Source organism: Quercus suber, unplaced genomic scaffold (assembly GCF_002906115.3).
Source record: "Quercus suber isolate HL8 unplaced genomic scaffold, Cork oak 2.0 scaffold_970, whole genome shotgun sequence".
Taxonomy (NCBI): domain Eukaryota; kingdom Viridiplantae; phylum Streptophyta; class Magnoliopsida; order Fagales; family Fagaceae; genus Quercus; species Quercus suber.
Window position 1 is genome coordinate 55,337 of NW_027070389.1, and position 5,998 is coordinate 61,334.

General features: G+C 33.4%; 1 pseudogene; it reads left to right on the top strand.

The window, feature by feature from the left end:
- The first annotated feature begins 818 nt into the window (after positions 1-818).
- Positions 819-5,142, top strand: LOC111991474 (protein PALE CRESS, chloroplastic-like; annotated as a pseudogene).
- Positions 5,143-5,998: the final 856 nt, after the last annotated feature.

Below are 5,998 nucleotides of genomic sequence, written 5' to 3' on the forward strand. Positions count from 1 at the left end.
TCTGTGCGCTTCTCTCCTGACCGTCCGTCCCATCAGCTGTGTTATCAGTAATCATGTGATTTGTAGTGGCCAAGGTTACCCTGTCCAGGAGTCACATCTCCATTAGGGCGGTCAAGGGATTAGGTGAGTGCATTTATTGTGGAGATGACAAACTGTCCTAAGCTTGTCCCCCCACTTTGTGTTGTCCTCGGTTCGCCGAGGACAGGGTCATCCTCGGCGAGGTCCTTACAGCCCAGGCCTCAACACAACGTCCTCGGGCAATTCTCCATCCTCGGCATGGGCCTTGGGCCGGGTGTAAAATGGGCCGAGGCTATCAGACTTTCAGGCCCCACATTTTATATAATAAATTATTATAAATTTAAATTTAAATTTATCTGTTTTGGTATTTCCTACTCAATAAATGAGTGACACTTGTTTCAAAAAACTACATCACACTAATCCAATAAATGATTAATTTATCTTCCCAATAGTATAGAAGATTGTGATTAATTTATTGGAGTAGTCTGATGCGGTTTTTTGAAACAAGTGTCACTCATTTATTGGGTAGAAAATGTCAAAATAGATGTTGAATTGGTATTACCGAAACATGGTATACTTTCTCCCAAATTAGATAGTTGCGGTATCAAAAAAAATAAAAAATAAAAAGATAGTTGCCTGGTGTGACTTTACATTACTTAATTCACCATCCATGTCAAAGTGGTGATGCTAAGACGAGACCCAGGGTTATGTCTGTGGCCCGGGGCCATCATTAGGCTTCCAAAAAAGCTAAAGTGATGGATAGGGGGTGCCCTCATTAGGCTTCCAAAAAAGCTAAAGTGATGGACACCTCTCTCCTGGGTTATGGTAATTGAGGTAGGATAGAAAATTTGTAATTTGACAAAACTTAGGTCCACATGTTTAGCTGTTTTATTTTAGGTTTTACAATTGAAATCAAATATATAATTGTATCGATTAGTATGGAAAAAGCCATGGTATCTTTTATAAGGAAAATTAAACTCAACTATGAGGCATTTGGTCAATGCAATGACATTGTTGAATTTAAGGACACTTTGTAACTAAGTTTTACCCTTTGTAATTAATTATTTATTATTATATAAAGAGGAATAAAAATACTCCAAAACATTTGCTATGCTCCATTTCATGCTTCACAAATAATAATAGGCATGAGTGCTTCTCTCCCTATTTTGTCAAAAAAAAACTTCCTGTTAACCTTAAAAACAGTAAATAATGTTTTATTTTTCTGCTAAAAAAAATTTAACAAAATGGTTGCTATAATTCTAAAAACAAAAAGTTTCTTCATAGTACTGTGTGTAAAACATAGAAAGGAAATATAAACACTCCATCGAAGTCAAATTTTACTGCGAGATCGATCTCAAATATATTTATTTAATTATTTTGCCTAAACGAAATTCAGCTGCTTGATGAGGATAAATAAACACGCATCTACTTGATTCAGCTATCACAAAGCTCTCAAAGTCCAAGGACAGGATGGTAATTAGCTACGGTGCTCAACAAATTGGATGCTTGATTTCACTCTTTTTATTATAGGCAAAGAAATAGGATGTATTTGTGATGAAATTCGGAAATTTTAACAGGTTTTGGTACGTGAAATATTTGAAGGATTTGTTTTTTGTTTTTTATTTTTTTTAATTAGAAAAATCTTAAACCCGACCAGTTGCATTATTTTTTCTTTAAACAAATTTTATTTAAATTATGCATAATTTTTTTCTTTCTAAAAATTATCTAATTTGACTTTTTATTTTTTAATACATAATTAAATATATATATATATATATATATATATCATATATAATTTTTTTTAAATGTAAATTTTCAATTTATTCTACAATTTCATTTCATGGAGATGATGAAAGATGATAATCTTAAGTCATATATCAAACATCCAACAATAAAATTAAGAGAAATGTTATATCCACAACATTTTCACAATAAATTTCAAGTGATAAGAAAGTAATTTTAATATTATGTTCATATTAAAAATTTAAAACCAATAATAACTTACTATTTAAAATTTATTGTGAAAACTTATAAAAATATTATGAATATAACACTTCTTTAAAATTAAAACATGCCTCTATTCTTTTTACTTACTACTAATACAATATAAGTTTAAGGATACAACACTTTATAATTTTTACAGCTATCGTCATGTTTTGCTGTGATCATTGCATAATAAAAATAGTGTGAGCAGTGAACAAAAAGGGAAAAAAATGTTGTTGCAGTTAGAAAGTGACATATTACTTTTATGATTAAAATGTGAATATATTGACCCTATTTTAGCCTTGGGCCAAGTACGAGCCAAGTGCTTGGGCCTATTCCGTGTGATAAAAGTCTTGGGCCAAGTAAATGCCTAAACTACATTCTCCATTAGTAACATCTCTGACCCACTGAGCTCTCTCTAGCTATCTCAACAGAAAATGGAGGCAAATGTGTTAGCACTAACAAGGATGAGCAGCTTATAGATGGGCTTCCAAAGGAGTATTATGATGATGTATGTATGTATGTATGTAGTTGTCAATATGCATCAGCTATGGCGTTCTTTTCACCTTTTCTTAAATGGGTGTCTCTTATTTTTCTTGTTTTGCTATGTTGACTGGATGATTGTTCTTTTTTGATTATTGGGTATTCAAATTTATTGATTTCCTGAGATGGGTCAATGGTAGATTTCCCATATATGCCACTAAATCATTAATTTGTGCGTGTATATATATATATATATATATAGTGTTTGTAAAATGGTTAATGGCAGTCACCGTGTGTAACTTTGCTAAAGGAATTTATTAGAGTGGGTCTTATTGATTTGTTTTCGAGCTGATAACTAAAGGCCACTGTCTGCTACACTTAGTCCTGACTAGAGTGTTTTGCAATTTTTAATACAAATTAATTACAGTAAAAGAGTGTGTTGGAATCATTTGGCACCACACCAATAAATGGTTTGGTATGTTTTGACAGTGATCACATATTTGAGATTTATGTGTGCAAAATTACATCATGCAGGGTCATGTTACACTTGAGCCTCTATTACTATGAAAAATATTAGAATAGCTTATGAAGTTAGGCTTGACTCAATCTCAGTCAATTTGAAGTGCTTTTCTATAACAGCTTTAATGGAATGCCTTCATAGCTTACAAATTGAGCAATCTGAGTTTATTGTTTGTGAAATTACAATTGACATGCAAGTTAAAGACGAACCTCTTTTCACAGTTGCCTATTACCAGTTAAGAAAAATTTATTTTGAATTATATTGCATTGTCCATGTCCTCCAGAATTAAATTTAATTTATAGCATTACTGTTTCCCATTTTATTACTTTCACATATATATAGCTTAATCCAATGTTATAATTTTCTTAATTCTTGAAATATTTTGTTCACATTATGATCACTCCCTCAATTGAATGGATAACTGGTCCTGATTGATGGGTTTTGGGGCATCGTGTGCATTCTGTATATAACAATATGTTGCCTAAATGTAAAACCCACATTCTTATTATGTTGAACTCATGTAACCTCTAAGTTGTGCACTATATGGAAAGCACGGCAACGGGAAAAGACAAAGGAGCTTCATCGAAGACGTCAACAGGAAGAAGAAGAAGAGGAAAGAAAGATTGAAGAGTATCGTGAAATTGGCACACGCTTGAAAGGGTATCCAGAAGAAGATGTTAGAAAAGCACGGAGATTGGTTTCGAGCTTGATCAAAGCTGCTGAAGAAGTTGAAGATGTAATCATAAATTACAGTATTCATGCCTCACAAATGGCTTAATCAGTCAAGGGATTAAGGCTTTAAAATTGTGAATATGTGTTCATTTCTAAAGAGTGCTTTCTGCATACACATGGGTCGATAGAAGTCCTTCTGAAAAGTAAAAGCCCTTTGCTTTTTCCTTTTTTGGCTGCCTTTGTTTTCGTTATGAAGGAAATATTTATGTCTTATATCTAAGGACATCTCATTTCGTTGCTGTCCATACTCATACATCCTTTGTAGCTTGTAGCATTTTCCATAAGTGGGAAGTTGAGTCAAACTATTCATGTAGGATAATTGTGACTATTGATTAACTTTCTTATATGCAGGAAATTGAGAAAGCTGCTGAGAAAGGAGAACTCAATGAACTTGTTCTAATGGTCATATGGAATCGCCTTGATCTTGCTAGAAGTGACGTAAGTTAGTCTTTTGTTGTCTCTAAATTCTGTGTGGCATCTTTTCTTTTAATGCAATGTTGTTGTGGTGTAATGTTTTGCAAACTTTTTTTAGTGTGCCAATGTAAATGTTTGCAATCACTGATTATTGTAATGTTCAAACTTGATGGCTGCCTTTATTAATTTCTCTATAGGTGTAGGAGTGTTTATGGCATTTCAGCATTAGTTTCATAAGTCTCAAAGATTTGTAAATACTTATAGAACCAAATTTTGTTTTTTTTTTTTATTTAAAAGAAAGTTTGTTTTTACACGAGTTTGAAGAAAATAATATGTATCATAGTTTAGAATCTGGAATTTATGAGTATCAAATTCTCAACTAATATTTCTCATGAAGGAAAAGTGATGAAGTTACTATGATTAGCTATTTCTTATAAGCAAGGCATCCATGTTGATTAAGGACTCTGATGACAAAGTCACTCTAAATTGCATATTACTTATGATTATTTGGAGAAAATGAGAGTTCAAGGTCTTCTTTTAGGAGGTTTCTCTTACTTAGAAATAAGTTATCAAACAAATAGAGAAATTAGAGACCATTGAACCTTCAATGTCAATCTGATATCCAACACAATACAGGAACTTAAGGAAAATCAAGCTCATACTGGTCATGGGTTGAGAAAGGGAATTTAAATCAATATCTAATTTCTCATTGTTCCTCAACAACTCAATGGTAAAGCAGTTGGTTGTTAGCTGACTATTCATAGGTTTTACTACATATGTCTAACAAATAAATTTGCTCAAGTCCTCTTAATTTGTATTTTTGTTTTAAGGCAAGAATTGGGAATNCTTTCCCCAACGCATCAAGGGCCACTTCGACCTCCACTTGAAGCTGATGATACACTTTTAAGGGTAGACTTGTCAGAGAGGTTAATGCATTGCTACAAGAGTCCGGTATCAACAAACTGAAGCACAGCATGACAAGATTTGTTTGATCCTAATCTGTTCGGAGTAGTTGAAGCAACAGGAGAAACAAAGACCATACGCCAAGTAGAATCACTGCTGGACCTGGCCTTAAATTTGAAATGGTAGCCATACTTTGTCCCTTTTATTGCTAATATGGGGTTTTGGAATCCCAGTTTGCTACATTTGTATGTTGTGCCTGGTTTATTGTAGCATTTGTATATATTAGGACCTTTGTGCGCTTATATGACAGTTGATCTATAAAAGAAATTATGTTTTTTTGTGCACAATTTCAAATTGGAGTTTTCTTCTCCTCCTTTCTTCTTTTTTCAATGAATATAGTTTCCTTCAACCAAACAGGAAAATACATGAAAGCTCCCAGCTGTGAAAATCTATGCAGTTAAAGAACGTACCGTGATACAATGAACTCAAGTATGGTACTTCTTCACTGCTATAAGAAACTGCCAACTCATGCTAAAATTTGTAGTGGCACCCAAATCACTAAGACAATGCCTATCTCTCCAGTATTAACATATGAAGAAGCAAGTAATATCAACATGACAAATAAGGGGGTGGGTGGGGGTAGGGGAAATGAAGAAGTATCGAGTGACTTATCTTTTGCCCATTAAAAATGAAAACAATCCCAATTCCCCTCTCTTGACTGGGCTTATGTCCATCTATATTGAACTTATTAGTGGCTGACCAAAAATGAGGCCTATGGCTATAACTTGAGGCTAAAGGGTATTTTCCTGTCTGTAAATTATCCTAATTGTCCAAAGATTAATTCACAAAAGCTACCCTTCTCAAAGCCAATAACCAAGATTGCTGCATCTCTAACTGAAATCAAATTCTTCCTTCACCGAGCAAAATAAAGACAAGTGCATGAGT